A 14270-nucleotide genomic window follows, 5' to 3' on the forward strand; every position below is an offset into this window, starting at 1 on the left:
CAATAAATATTTCAAAAAGTCCAAAAATGACATTTGTAGCTGCTTCCTAACCAGAGATAATAATTTTAAATGCAATAATGTATCCCAGTGGTTCCCTATTGAACAGCCTGCCCTATTATACTGAAAATAGCTTTTAGAGCCTTTTCACTGTTAAGGCATGTTTAATGTTAAACGTTTCCATATCCTACTTTTAAATACCATGCACCCTGCCTTATGGGCAGTAAGTGTCCTTATGGGTGGTTTTCTAATATTTAAAAGGGGGTTATTTTGACAGGTCGAAGCTTGCAGTTTAAAACTGCACATCCAACCTACACAGGGTAAGCCTGTAGTCATATTTACACTGTAGCAGATGGCACAATGAGTACAGCAGTCCACTTGTGACATTTAATTTACCCTCTTCTGTCCCCCGGCCATCTGACGTCACGGTGGGCGTGTGCGGAGGACGGCCGGGGCCATACAAATTGCGCATGCGTGGAATTCTTCTGCACCGCGGGGAAATTCCGGCTGCAGCGAAGCGGTTACAGGCCGTGCATGCATTTTGTACCATATAATAGGGACTTATAGGTAAGTTAAATATGCAGTTTAGGAGTATGTTAATGTCATCATGTTGAAAGGAGAAGCACAGGTATTTTACCTCTGAAAAATAGTCATGGCAGAAATTTGAGCTGATACCACACAGAAGATGGCCAGTTCCAACACTTGCTGAATGCCACTGAATCATCCAGTAGGATTAGGGCAGCAAACACTCCCTGATCCAAATGCAACATATGTTGTCGGTAGCCACAAGAAGTACGTTTTCAGTGCAGTGAGCGGTCTGAAAGCCGGACTGTGATGAATCAAACCAATGGTTTCAAGATAGTGGGCAATGTCCCCGTTGAATATGTTATCCTGTACTTTGGCTGGAAATGGTACTGAAGAAATTGGTCTATAGTGTTCGAATGTAAGGATCTGATGATAATATATTCCAGTGAGGCAGAGTTTAATTTGCTTTCAAGGAAAGAGCAGCAGAGGCCAAAAATAGGTTAAGAAGATTTATAATGGCAGGACTGATTGCCTTGGGGCAAAGCATGAAAATATGATGGGGCAAGGGTTGTCTAGAGAGTGCATAATTTTGAGGACTGCATCTATGCTAACTGGGGCAAATTTGGAGAGAAACGCACGAGTGGCTATGGCAGAGGGGAGCTTGATCTAAACATAGGGAATCCAGGAAAGACTGAGAATCAAAATTGTCAAAAAGATTTCTGTTTTTGTCCAAGAAGAAGATGCCCAGAGCAGAGATTAGACTGGAAGGGGGAAGAATAGATTGAGTGCTATCAGTCAGTTAGGAGAACTCCTTGACAATTGAAAAGATCTCCCTCTAGGAGTTAGAGCTTTTATGAATGCAGGGAATAAAAGACTTAGAAAGAATGAGAAAAAAGACAATGAAAATGTTCCTTAATATTTATTATTTTGTTGTCTTCAAAGTTTCATATTAGATAAAGTTCCAAATAGTTGTTTTCTTTATTCCATCCCATTATTTAAATCGAAGAAACAGGACATCGCTAGCCAACATGTGTTTTAACCCTATAACCATAGTTTTGTCACTCCCACAGGGCTAAACTATTTCAATATCTATATACAGAAATGTTTTTGTACAAACACAATAACAACAATATTTAAAATATAATTATATTCAAAGAATCAGAAAGAAGATATTACCATTACACAATCCATAAAGAATACAAAATATACAATTATTAAGCAGAAATTAGAAAATAAATTAACAAAGATAGAGTAAAAGGACAATTATTTAATACAACTACGTAATGAAACAAAACTCAATATAAAAAGAACAGTATATCCCTTATGCATATTAGATTGCATCTCTCCGCTTTAGCCTTTTGAAAATACAATAATTGACACAACATTAAAAGAAAATAGCATGCTCTCATACTAAACAGTAAAAAAATCACAAGTTCAATGATCAAATACATTATTTTTTCATTATAGAGAATTAAAGTATTAATTTGTCAAAATGTCAATCGAGTAATACCATTTCTGGCAGACTCTGCTGAGTAATTATCCCTGTGTGTTCACATTAATATTCCTCTCCCAAATTAACATCATCAAGTGAGAGAGCAAACTTCAATATTATTTAAAACGATAATTCCACTGATTTGTCTCTTTGACAAAACTATACTAACTTAAAAAAATTGTGGTTTAGCCACATTTATGTTGACCAACTATCAACAGGTGTGATAACAAGCTCACAATTTTCATCAGTAATCTTTCATGTTTTGCACATAAGCATAGCAATATTCATGGCCACTTCTAAAAAGAAGTGTTTATTTTAAAGAAGGAACCTCAAACGTGTATTAGGAACAGTGACAAATTAAAAATGTAACTCAGAACATACTACTATATTAATGATAACACTATGTTTAAAGAGAGCAGTTTGAAATGAAATGACAACCTCAAAGTTTTGAGAAAAACAGGAGCTAAATGCCATGCCTTGGAATACATTTCTTTCACAATAGTATTCTTTTCAGCAAGTTTAAATAGTGTTACTAAATTGGTTGTATTTAAATAAATAATGTTAGCTTAAAAATTCTATAAATCTTGAACAGATATCCTCTTGACAGAATTAAGAATATATTTTTTTTAAAACACAATTTAAGTAGATTTCTAAAAGGTGATTTGAGAAGTAGTATAATTCAGTACTAGTAAGGATCAAATAAACAATATTGTCAAAGTGTTTTAAGATATCTGATGGCTAGAACTAATAAATGCACCAACATGGCATAATAACTCATGATGTATGCATCTAACATAAGCAGAATTGAAAGGTTGAACTAAAGCACAAAGCTGTGTGCTTGGACACAGGTGCACAGCTTCATAAACTTAACATGCTTCCCAGAAGCATGGTGCGGTAAATATCTGTCTTCAGCAAGGAAAGAAAAGAAGCAGGAAGTGAGGAACAATCCTAGTCCTTCACCTTCCAGTGCCCACCTCATGATTAATTTCTTCCCTTGGTGGATGGAGAAGAAGGGGTGGTGGGATGAATGGTGAGCAAAGCTTACCTGTTCCTACCTCAATCCCTACCTATCACCAGAACAATTGGATCATAGTGTGTGTGTTCTGAGAGGTTTCTGGGGCAGTAATAGCAGTCTTCGCCACTCCTGTAGACCCACCTACCAGCCCAATGCAAAAACAACAGGTGATGGACAGAATGCAGAACAATGTCATACATTCACCCCAGTAAAGAAATCTGGGCCTAAATCCATTGTTTTTTTGCTCACCATACCATTCCAGTTTGAACCCAGCCATATGCAAATCAGTCTTGACCCTGTGCCCCATGGGAACAGTCCAGCCCGAACTGCCAAGCCAGGTCCTCCCTGGACTGGAAACAAGCATCCAAGGACTGGTTTCGGGCTTTCAGCCCTCATCAGCCTGGATAGCTTGATTCCAGTGGCATGGAGAGCACGGGACTCACGTCTGAGCATACCCGTCCCACTTGGGGTGACAAATGCAAAAACAACAGGTGATGGACAGAATGCAGAACAATGTCATACATTCAGCCCAGTACAGAGGTCTGGGCCTAAATCCATCGTTTTTTTTGCTCACCATGCCATTCCAGTTTGAACCCAGCCATATCCAAATCAGTCTTGACCCTTTGCCCCATGGGAACAGTCCAGCCCGAACTGCCAAGCCAGGTCCTCCATGGACTGGAAAAAAGCATCCAAGGACCGGTTTCGGGCTTTCAGCCCTCATCAGCCTGGATAGCTTGATTCCAGTGGCATGGAGAGCACGGGACTCACGTCTGAGCATACCCGTCCCCCTCGGGGTGACAAATGCAAAAATAACAGGTGATAGACAGCATGCAGAACAATGTCATACATTCACCCCAGTACAGAGATCTTGGCCTAAATCCATCGTTTATTTGCTCACGATGCCATTCCAGTTTAAACCCGGCCATATGCATATCAGTCTTGACCCTGTGCCCCATGGGAACAGTCCAGCCCGAACTGCCAAGCCAGGTCCTCCCTGGACTGGAAACAAGCATCCAAGGACTGGCCCAACCATGGGAAAGACCTGAAAGGGGATAGGAAATTCCACTGTGTCTACAGTGATGGCACATGCTTATTAATGAGGTAGCCTCGAATTGTGCACTGAGAGTTTGCCAGTGCCCAAAAAAGGATAAGACACTGGCAAACCTTCTCCCATCACTCCCACTAACAAAGGAATTTGGCATCTATTGGGGGGCAAATATTTGAGCACTAGCCAGAAAATAATATTATAAGAAGTTATTTCATAAGATGCTGAGACAGGTCTGTAACCTCATGCCACCTCCTTAAATAAGAGTTGGACAGTTCAATCTGCTACCCTGAGTCAACAGCTAAAAGGGTGTGCTTGGTGTTGTTTTCAGGAAACTGTAAGGTCAGCTCCTGGGCTCCTAATTCAAATAGAATCAATCACCTCGACGAATACCTAAGAACACGAAAATGCAGAGTGGCTGAAAAACTTATCTCGACAGTATTCATGGAGAATGAGGCTAATTTACAGTTATAATCCCTTTTGTGTTCCTTTCCATTCGATTTGAAGTAAAAGACATGCCACTGAATGTAGGATAAAGATCATTATGTTAGGAACACCATGCATGTGATTATAATGTTGCCATGTTGCAAGCTTTATTGAGGACAATGGAACGGAAGAAAGCAAATAATGTCTGGTACAAACCTGCTACAGCATTCCAAAGTTTGGATTTCTGTTTTCCCTGATGAACTTCAAACATTCTACCCTCAAAGGGTGGAATGTTCTAGTAGCATTATAGTATGTCTGCCTTTGACTACATTGGGTATTAAAGAATCGAATGGGAAAAATTTCACAATAAACGTTTTAATTGCTAGTTTGGGAATGCTACATCACAATGGAGGGGTACTGTGTGCTGCTTTTTAGAGTACCACCGCATATTAGTCGCTTGTACCGATCATCATATTGAATGTATATCTTCAATCAGGTTTTGAATTAGGTACCACTGCCTGCATGCATAATGTACATCCGACTTAAGGGTCTATTTGCAAACACATAAGCACCGGACATAGTTTGATTTAATGTCCACCACCCAAAAATGTCTTTTCACTTTCATTAGGGCTGCAACAAGCACATTGTGAAAACAACCCACCGCACAGCCTGGCCTCCTTCGATAGAACACTTTGCTTTATCAACATTGAGCCACGCCATGGACATAAATCCTAGAAACACTATCTCACCAGGTAGCACACCATGATACAGGGACTAATTCATCATGGTGCACTACTTTTTACCTACACAAATAAACAAACCAAAAATACGACCTGATCCTAGTGACAACAAGCCAACAGACTGCATCATAGGGACAATAATAAACCGCACTTCTCGTTAACGACAATAACACACCCCACTGCATTGCAAGCTAAGGTAAACCTCCATCACACTGCACTACATCGTAATGATCCGAAGTCATCACCTTACAATAACACCTGGCAATACTAGCCCACTACACTACACCTTATCCTAGGGGCACTAATACAGACTTTGTTATATGGCCACCAGCCAGCATCCTGTACGCGTTCTGTGTGTACTAACATACTACAGCGAACTGCCATCTAAGTATACCAACCCTCCATAATCTAGTGTTTTATACACACCAATCCCAGTGGCATTGACTAAACACACTGCACTGCACCCTATGGACACTACAGAATCACACTGAACTTCAACCTAAGGATGCTTATCCACTGAACAACACTACGTCTTGTGGCTTAAAAATACTGTAACATATCATATGGACGCTAACCAACTACTCTCAACTGATTCCCTGGCCACTAATTCACCAGACTGCACTACACCTTACTTAACTAACCAAACTGCACCTAAGGATCACTAATCAGTCAGTCAAAGTTCTTTATTTGATCAAAGCAAATCACCATAAAAGATGCAATAAAAATACATTTGTACAAGTTAACAAAAATATCACACATATTCGATCATAATAAAAATGTTAAATACAAAAATAAAACAATTTTAGAAGATGGATACAAGATAAAAAAAGAACGAAATTCGAATTAGTTATTATCTAACCTCTAACATATAGCACGATATATAAAACATGCAACTGAAAAGCACAAACTGGTTGATAAAAATGATTGTAAAAAGACCGTAGCAGCCCTGCATTGTCTAAAGTTCCCATGACTTTAAAACGGCAAACTAATGAGCTTCCTCAGTGCAGAATAACATTTACAAAATAGCATAAAGTGCAATATGCTTTGTAGAGAAGAACAATAACATAGGCAAACTTGCAAATATTTAATATAGGTACCCTGCTTTGAGTAGGCAGCCAGGAAGTGTACAATGTTCAACCTCAGTCTAGACGCCTAGCCTCGCTCCGGGGTCAATTAAAAACACTTCGGGTAAATAAAGCTGAACAATCACTCCTCGCACTGAAACAAAAGTTTTATGAAGGGGGAACAAGGTGGGTTCCTTATTGGCTCGCTGGCTCGGTATGTGTATTTCTCTTAGACATATCTCCAGGTTCAAGATTGGTGGGGATCAATGGGCCACATCGGAAGTGGATGAGCAACGAGCTTCCTGTTCCTTTTTTTGTCCCTCTATGATCAGGGCGAGGTCTCCCAGGAGGAGATTGAGCCCTTCCTTGCTTTGTGCACTTGGGAACCATTGAATCCATCTCATGCTCAGCAACTAGAGGACCCGATTATCCCAGAAAAATATCTAAAAATCTTAAAAAGCATACTGCTGGGGAAATCTCCAGGGCCCCATGGCCTTACGATCTCCTTCTACCATCTTTTCCTCCCCCAGCTGAATGTGCCGAGGCTTCGGTATTTAACTCTTTTGCCCACCATGCCAGTGTGACCCCTGCTATGGCTGAGGCGGTAATAACTCTTATCCCTAAACTGGGGAAAGATACGGCATCCTGTGCCTCGTATCGCCCCATATCCCTTCTTAACGTTGACGCCAAAGTATTTACCAAAATTCTGGCACACCTTCTGGCACCATTCCTCCCTGGCTTGGTTGACCCGGACCATGCAGGTTTCATTCACCAACGATAGGGGGCAGATAACATCAGGCTGGTGGAGAAGGCCCATCTGCGTAATATTCCTGCTTTCTTGCTCTCCCTTGATGCTGACGAAGTGTTTGACAGGGTGGATTGGACCTTTCTCAGAGCGGTACTGCGGAGGATAAACCTGGGACCAGTCATGACATCTTGTATAATGGCCTCTTATATGTCACCTGCAGCTCGAATTAGAATTAATGGCCTACTCACTCCTCCGATTCAAAACCACAGGGGAACGTGTCAGGGGTGTACCTTGTTGCCCCTGCTCTTTGCTTCTTTCCCGCCCTCCTTTTTATACTTGCAGAGTTAAGTGTCCATTCCCCATTCCAATGGGCCCCTCATTCTATTCGATATTTGGGGCTTAACCTCACAGCCACACTAGACTCTTGGACTCATGCTAACTGGCCAGAGTACAGACGTTCTGTTCGAGAGGACCTTAAAAGATGGAAATCGTTCCCAAAGTCGTGGTGGGGACTTCTCAATGCGGTAAAGATGTCTATTCTGCCCCAACTATTGCATCGCTTCCAGGCACTCCCAACCTCTATCCCTCAACGGGACATTCTAAGCCTTCAGGCTGAGGTCAATTCCTTTATTTGGGGCAAGGGAAGACCGAGATTTTCCAACAAACTCATAATGTCGCCAAAGACCGAGTGGGTCTTGCATGTCCCAATCTCATTGTCTATCACTTGCACTTTATTTCAAAGTGGGTAGTTTGTGAAAGCGAGAAACACTGGTTTCATATGGATAGACCGGTGACTTGTCTCCCCCTATGGGATCTGGCTTGGCTACCAAAGAGAGCGCGTCCTTGTGGTGCCTATTTTGCTACTCCCATAAGCATGGTCTTGGAGATATGGGACAAGATAGCGATTAGTCATGGGCTTTCTACATTACCCTCCCCCAACATACCCCTGGCACTCAACCTTGATTACCCCCCGGCCCTACAACCAAACATGTTTCAAGGTTGGGTAGCCGGTGAGTGTCGTACGGTAGCTGGCCTCTTCGTGGGAGAGACTTTCAAAACATTTGACCAATGTAGACAAGATTATCATCTTCCCCCTAGGGAACACTTTCGGTATTATCGAATTAGGCACTGGCTACATACTATTGACAATACACTGGGAGCCACGTGCACATTGACCCGTTTTGAACTGTTAGTACAATCATTCGATGGTTTGCAGGGCTTGATCTCCCGTACCTACAAGGTCTTGCATCGCTCCCGCCTTCTGCCTCTCCACCCATACCAATGGAAGCGGCATGTAGACATTGCAGAGGATGCCCCCCCCCATGAGAACTGAGACCAGCTATGGAGAGTCATACCTAACACTTTTGAAAGTATCACACAACAAGAATCTGCCTACAAAGTGATGACACGATGGTACTATACCCCGCTTCGTCTCCAGAAAATGTTTCCCACTTCCACGGCACTATGTTGGCGATGTAGGGCAGACACTGGGTCGTTCATCCACATATTGTGGTCCTGCCCACTCCAGGTGATCTTTTGGAAAGAGGTGCTGAGCCACATCAAGGATGCAATAGGGTTTCCCATCCCGAGAACTTCTGGGGTGGTGGTCCTGGGACTTCAACCTCAGTCTCGTAAGGCCATGACACACTCAGACTGGCGTTTAATACTTCACATGTTAGGAACACCAAAACAGATCCTCGCGCGCCACTGGAAAAAGGCCTTAACCCCCCCACCCTCCGTGTGGCTCTCCCGCCTCTGGCATGTAATGGCGATGGAGCTTCTTTCCAGCCGCCTTGTGCACGCTGATGCCAAATTCACACGTATCTGGCAACCCCTGCTACAACATTTATCTAAATTAGAGCACGCTCGCTCTGTTTCCCCTCATCTGCGGGCCGCCTCAGCTGTTTGAAGATGCTTTGCTCCCAAGAGGGGAGGACCTCTCAGAGTGAGGCGGATCAAATAGAGGACTCACTAAGCACATGCTGCTCCTCCCCTTTTCTCTGCCTCCATACAAGTGGGACATCTCCTGTGGCCAGAGTTGCGGAACATCTCCAAACACAGCAGCGTGAGCATCGCTTCCTCCGAACCGCTCCCCTTCCCCCAGGACTCTTTTATATTTCCTTCTTTTCAGTTCTTGATTTTCTTCTTTTGTTCTTTCTCTTTTTTTGCGGTTTTATGTTTTTTTTTTACTTATAGAACGGTTGTACAAGGAGAAGAAAGTGTGATATTATCTATGTTACTATATCATTACTATCTTAACTCTCTTTTCACAGATAATGCTCATACCTGTTAGTCGGCAAGTCTGGACAGAGCTTAGCAGTTTCTTAAGCTGATGGATAAGCATTACTGTAGCAACATAGACTGAAGTATCCGTAGTCTCCTTGCTTGACGCTTATATTAGCATTGTAAACATTCTGGGATATTGCTGATTGAAAACATTCATAAAAGTGATGTCAAACAACCTCAGTCTAGTCACCAAAAATCCATGGTTCTTGTTTGAAACCCACATGAGGTAAGGTTCGATTTCAGGGGTAGTACAAATCGATTCATAGGTTAAAACCAGCGGAGGCTCCTCTGCCATTCGCCCCTCCCCCCAAAAAAAGCAGCAGTAAAGGAAAATGAAATGTTAAGAAACACTTGTTTTATTTTTCCTTTCCTGCTGAGTCTTGGGGGCGGGACCAGGGGGATGACAGGAGGAGTGGTAGTGTACTGCCTTCAGTGTGCATGACGGCAAACTATCATGCGAATTGAAGCTCTTTCCAACCCAGCTGCTTTGCTGGGTTGGAGAGAGCAGCCAGTCAGTCTGTGAGCACAAATCAAGGGTGTTTCGGCAAATCCTGAAGCTGCTCTCATGCATGAGAACAGCTTCAGGATTGGCTACAGGGCAATCTGGGAGCCTGTTCCTGTGAGAAGAGAAGCAAAAGATCATGACGTGGCCAGCTGCAGGTAAGCTTTTTTTTTTAAAATTATTAGTTTTTCATTTTGCCCATCTGCAAAACCTATGCTCTTTCCTACCCAGAGCCTGCCCACCCCGCCACTCGTCCACAACACCAGACCACAACTGGTTAAAACTGTCGTTTTTTTAAAACACTGCACAATCTTGCATTAGTACATTCAGTCATACATTTTTTTAATAGATTTGGAAAAACTGGAAGAAAAACAATCTGGTTCCTCAAACAAAGCAACTAAATTCATACTGTAGCAAGTGTTATAAATATACAATAACCAGGGAATCTTTAGGCTTCTGTCTAGTTTGAGACAGTCATCTAAATCTGACTGAATATAATAAGTCTTATTCTTAGTCCATATAGTTAGCCACAATGAAAACGGTTATAATTTGATTTGGTCATCAATATATAACTTACTTCTGAGAGGCAAATATGGGTGTCAATAGTTTTTGGTTTGACCATCAGTCTTTTAATAAAACTATTCTCGACCCTCTGTACTCATAAAACCCTACAGTCCAGCCCCATAGATAACATTAGAATGACATTTTTCCTTGTAAACTGTCACAAATTCTCTCGTGGGTCTGCTACCGAATCTGGAGGCAAATCATACTTTTGGCAAGGGTCACAGCTTTGGCCATATTTAATGGACCCCAGCTAAGTTTGTCGTCAAACTAAATCCCCAGATACAGATATGAGGATACTGTGCTAATTTTCTTGTTATTGACAATGAAAGAACTAACTTTCTTTTTCCGGGAAACATAAATCATAATGTGAGTTTTGCTCTGATTAGTCATAAGATCGAGGCTCGCCATGGAAATCCAAAAATGTTCTAACAACCGCTGAAGGCCAATTGTGGTCTTGGCTAATAGAACTGTGTCATATGCTTAAATCAATTCCAGGACATAGCAATCGCCTGCCCCGGAAAATCAGAGTTAACATTTTGCAGGAATTTGTCAAGAACATTGGTATATAAATAAAAAAGAAAACGAGCTGGATACAGCCTTAGCGTATGCCTCTGTCCAAGCTAAAAGTTTTGGTTGACTCCCCGCCAGGACCAAACCTTCCACTTGCAGTTACTTCAGAATGTACCTCTCTCCGAAAATCCACAATACTGATCTTCATCCCTAGGGGCTCATTACGATGGCGAAAGGACTGCCACGGCCAGGCCAGCGGTGAGGTCCACCAGCCCTGCGGACCGCAATTCTCCCACTGCCAGATAACGATGGCGATGGGATCCAGACAACAACCGCAGCGGAGGCAAAGCCCATCCGCCACGGAACCGCCACAGGTAATCATCACAATTGCCCTGCGGAGCGGTCTGCAACCATAAAATGGTGGCGGTGCCTAGCAAGAACCGTCAGCCAAATTATGATGAGGTCTCCAGCCAGCCTTTTCCGTGGTGGTGCAACCGCATTGAAAGGCATGCAGAGTTTGCTTTTGGGGGCCCGCTGTGGGTCCCTCTTGTGTTGGGGGGAGGTGAGGGTGCACTGGGGGGTACCCATGGTACCCGCCCAACATTTCACTGCACCAAGTGGCAGGCACAGTGTAGTGCCTGCTACGTAGTGAAGTGAAATGCACAACATGCTCTTTGTGGCATTGCAGTGGTGCTGCTGTCAGCAGCCACCGCCGCAATGTTAACGGTGTTGAACGAGACCGCTGCGGTGGATGTCCCATCATTATAGGGTATGAGGGACCGCTGCATGCATGGTGGATGTTTCCGGTTCACACCACCATGGCGAACGGAGCCAGTCTGTCCTCCATTATAATGAACCCCTAAGTTCGGTCATAATTCGCCAGAGTTTGAATCTATTAACAAACTCACACGCTGAACTAAGGTCTATGAAAGTTAAATATATCTTTCATTTCTTGGCCACTTTATATTTATTATCAAAGGATAAAGGTTGAGACATTACTCAATGTCCCAGGGCCAGTAAGTAAGCCAAATTGCAACTCAGAGAGAATATTATTCGGTAAAGTCCTGCCCATTACTTTTGCTGTAGATTTAATTAGTGATATTGGGCAGTAACATTGGGGATTCCCTCTGCAGACTTTCCTAAAGATGGGCTCAATAGGCACATGCAATAAAGCCTAAGGGGGACCAGTACTTAACGAGGCCAAAAGAGGGGCCTACAGAGGCATGTTTGCACAGTTATTACATATGGCCCTTGAGCTTTCCCACCAGGGCATCTTTTTTTTTTTTTATATATATATGTTTATTGATTTTCATCCAGAAAATATACATCAGCACATATTCCTGACATCGCATTATAATCTATTCCAACAACAGAATAAGGCAAACACGCCCCCCACCCTAGTCCCTCCCACCCGACCCAAAGCTGGTACCTACACATCTTCAAAGTGGCCCAGACACACATGAAGCTGGATAAGAGCAATAGAGTAGAAACGGATATTTTAAAGACCTGGGGGCAGATTTATGTTAACTGGCGCATCCCCAGGGATGCGCCAGTTAATGTGCGCCACAGTGCGCCACAGCTCCGCCACCCATGGTGCGCCGCATTTACAATGCGGCGCACCATGGGGCAAAAACGGCACAGATGCGTGACGCATCTGTGCCGTAAAGGCGGCGCATTGCTGGAGTTGCGTCGCAAGCGCGACGCAGCTCCAGCAAGGCTCGGGGGTGCCCTATCTGACCAATGCTGCATCAAGACCTACGCCTGCTTCAAGCAGGCGCAGGCTTTTGACGCAGCATTGGCCTGAAAGTGACTGAGTGAAATCTCATAGATTTCACTCAGCCACTTTTGCGATGCGCACCTGCTCCGGAACGCCCACCCTGCGCCGGAACGCCCACAAGCGGCGCAGGGCTTTACAACGTGACGCATCTGCCTAGATGCGTCACGTTGTAAATCGTTCGTAGGGATGCGCCACGTTTACGCCGCCTTGCGTGACGCAACAGCGGCGTAAACGTGGCGCAAGGCCTTCATAAATCTGCCCCCTGGAGTCTGATATGTCGCAGTCGTGGAACAGTACTCCCATCTGCTACAATAGAGCTTCCGTACCTTCCCACTATGGAGCATATTTAGAGAACAAGCGGAGTCCGAACAGGAAGCCAGCACAGGCTAATGTACATTAAATTACTCTGAGTCTGGACAAGTGAGTAGATATGCTGTCAGTGGAGCCCAAAAATCTTTCGGGCACGACGCCTCCGGAAGTTCTACCTCATAAGTGTGTAGCTGAGCCTTATAATATAGCAGGTCACGGAGCCATCTTTTCTTGGTCGGCGCCGCCTTCGCCCCCCAGCATTGTGCCACAGCTCGTTTTGCAAATAGGGTTGATATAGCGATTATTCGCCTGTTACAGGGCTTAAAGCATTTGACATACCCCAGTAGACAGAGTTCAGGGGTGCAACGTACCAGCTCCTGTGTGATATCTGTTAGCATCTTTGTCACTTCCTCCCAGAAAGCAATCACATGCCCACACCGCCATGCCACATGCACAAAATCTGCGTCTGCTCCTCCACATCGCACACAATTAGTATTTTCTCTCAAACCATACTTAAAGAATTGCATCGGGGAATAAGAGATTTGGTGCAAAAACTTAAAATGTATGATTCTCAAGTTACAATTGGCGGCCAGTAAGCGTGCAGCATTCTATCCACATTTCCGGAGTGAAAGCGGCTCCCAATTCCATCTGCCACTTCGCAAAGGAGGAGCTCTCCTGCTGCTCTCACTCGCGTAACAAGGCATTATAAAGTTTGATGATCAGTCCCTGGTGTTCTGTGCTTACCAGCATCGTCTGCAAGGCCCGTAGTGTGGTAGGCTCCGCTGGGAAGTCCGGGTATACAGTCTTGATGGCCTGCCTCACTCTCACAAACATGAACCCCAACACGAAACCCCTGTTCGTTCCTTTTTGAACCTCCTGCAGTGATTTGAAGCGGCCGTTGTCGTAAAGGTCCCCGATCCGCTTAACTCCCACCTTGGCCAATTCACTAAGACCTCGCTGTTCACGCGCAGCCGAGATTTCCGGATGGGCGCAGCAGTGGCAATAATCAAGCATATAAGTACGATAATTGAGCTCTATCTGCCAGTTGTCCCCAAGCCCAGGCCGTACATTGCACGGGGTTAGTCTTGGTTCGGGGGCCACCAGTGCCACCCGATAGCGTCGCCGCCTGGACCACCATAGGAAGTACCGCGTCCGCCTCTATGCCACGTGTGGCTGAAAGCATTGCGGGTAGTGCCAGTAATGGGCGAACTGCGCCTGAGCACACAAATAATATAGTCTGAAATCCGGAGCCTCAAAGACCCCCCGGTCA

Source organism: Lissotriton helveticus, chromosome 2_1 (genome assembly GCF_964261635.1).
Source record: "Lissotriton helveticus chromosome 2_1, aLisHel1.1, whole genome shotgun sequence".
Classification (NCBI taxonomy): domain Eukaryota; kingdom Metazoa; phylum Chordata; class Amphibia; order Caudata; family Salamandridae; genus Lissotriton; species Lissotriton helveticus.